The 2206-nt window shown below is 35.7% G+C and overlaps 1 pseudogene; it reads right to left on the bottom strand.

Moving 5' to 3' along the window:
- Positions 1-228: 228 nt before the first annotated feature.
- On the bottom strand, positions 229-1258 carry LOC148953703 (uncharacterized; annotated as a pseudogene).
- Positions 1259-2206: the final 948 nt, after the last annotated feature.

Raw genomic sequence — 2206 nt, 5'->3', positions numbered from 1 at the left:
TTGTTTTTTGTTTTCAAAGCTTTTAGTGGTGTTTTCTCAAATTCAATCTTATAGCCTGAGGCCACAATATTCAAAATATTCAATCACTGGTTATTGACTGCCATTCTGAGATGTACTTACTAATTCTCCCAGCTTTAAAGTTATCAGCAAAACGTTGTGACTGTCTATTGAAATTAACAACAAAATCATAAAAATCAAGGTCGGGGTATGGTAAATAGTACATACCAGCTATTTGCGATCCCTTTTCTGGAATTTGGACCTCTCTTGACGGTCCTGGCCCTGCTTTCTGCGATAATTTGGACGGGGGGCCTCGTTCTGCCATCGGCGATAACGGTAGGCCCCCCTTGCACGTTTTTTGGTTTTCCAAAGGATTTTTTCAAATCCGCCACGGATTTAGCTTTAGACGTTGTTTTGGCAATATCTTTGCCAAAAAGATACTCCGTGACTTTGACTTCAGGGGCACATAAAGCTGATGCTACAGTGGGATCTGGGCTCAATTCAAATTTCATCGCATGACGTCTTTTTAACCTTAGATCGTAATTGGTGAGGCCAAGCATGTGAACTGCATCTGTAAGGTTTTTGACAACTTTTTCTTTAATATGCTCATTTTCTATCTCAAGAATCGCATTTGCTGCCTCTAAAACACAAAATGTTGAGTGATCAATTTTCCGCTGAATTTGAATGGCCTTAGCATCCCTCTCTTTAGCCTGTGATGAGAGAATAGCCCTAATTTCACTAGTCAACCTTGGTGGAACAATTTTTTCGGTATTCGCAGGCCTAGAGTGGTGCTCAAATAACTCTTTTAGCGTCACTATTTCCAAAGGCTCAGAAAAAGCTCTATTTGCAACTTTGGCAAGTTTCTTATGGATCTTAGGACCCTCTTTGGTACCAGAACGTTCTTCAGAAATCTTTTTGAATAGAGCGTCATTTGACGTGTTTTCTTTTAATCTTTTACCTTTGTGTTTAACCGGAAAAGCCTTCTGCTTTGTGTCAAGGATTTTTGTGGGGCTCCGAGAGCAAGATTTTTCGTTCCTAGAACTAATTTCAGGGCTCCGAGAGCCATACCGAGCACGAGTTTGAAACTCTGGGCTCCGAGAGCCATTTGTTTGATCGCTATCACTCTCACTTGAGAGTATTCTGCGACGCGAATGAGTTTTATATTGCCTGCCACGCCTCTCACGATCATAATCTTCATCGACTAAATTGTCCAACAATCCAATCACTAACTCACTATCACTCATTATTTAATTTGGTCTGAATCAAAGCGAATGCTTTCGTCAACTGGGTTTGTTTTGGTCAATCGAGGCGATTGCGAAGGTCTATCTCAGTTGAACTCGAAGGCGGAGCTAAGGCGGTCCTTTTGGAGTAGAATATATATATATATATATATATATATATATATATATATATATATATATATATATATATATATATATATATAGTACTACCCACCTTATACAAGTACTTCATTCTTAAATATTGACAAAAAAATTCCGAATTCAGGTGTCTACGCCATTATCTACTTCTACTATTTAGTTACCAAATAAAATTTGGAATCAGCTTATCCACGCTGAAGGAAATAGTATCTTTGAAGCAATTCGTTCTATTCAATTATTTCTTAGTAAATATTCCATCTTCTGCGTATATACTCCAATGCCTACCTTTCAGAGCAATCTAGGTTCCAAATAGCTAAACCTACAACCAACTAAACTATGAATAAGCGGTGATTTTAAATTTTTTTTTTTCAAATTTAAAAGCTTTAGGTTCTCTTTAAGATTTTATGTTTCAAGTTGCTTTTTTTGTGTTTTATTTGTATTACTTAAAAATTTAACGATTTAAATGCAATTTTTTACAATTTTAATCCTTTTAGGATTATTGTTGGAATGTAATCCTATAAAGATTCATATGTTTTATTTTATGAAAGCGCAGAGCTGTTCTTTTGGCTTATCACATTTTGTTTATTATTTGTATTCTTTTTTTTTGTATATTCTTTTTGTAGATTTCCAGCAAAGAATAGTTGATAAATCAGGGATGAATAAATTATTCAATGAAAGCTTATAAAACCGATGAAACTTTAATCTGCCAATAACGACAATTTGGGCAACAAAATTTGAAATCGTACCCTTTATCTGTCTTCCCACTTGGTAATCTAACCCTGGTTTGGAATTGCTATAAATCATCTTCCTTTTTTCAAAATGTCTGTCGC

Source organism: Artemia sp. Qi Xiang Cuo, chromosome 3 (assembly GCF_049724085.1).
Source record: "Artemia sp. Qi Xiang Cuo chromosome 3, ASM4972408v1, whole genome shotgun sequence".
NCBI lineage: Eukaryota > Metazoa > Arthropoda > Branchiopoda > Anostraca > Artemiidae > Artemia > Artemia sp. Qi Xiang Cuo.
Note: the sequence above shows the minus strand (reverse complement) of the source record. Positions and strands in the feature narration are given on the sequence as shown.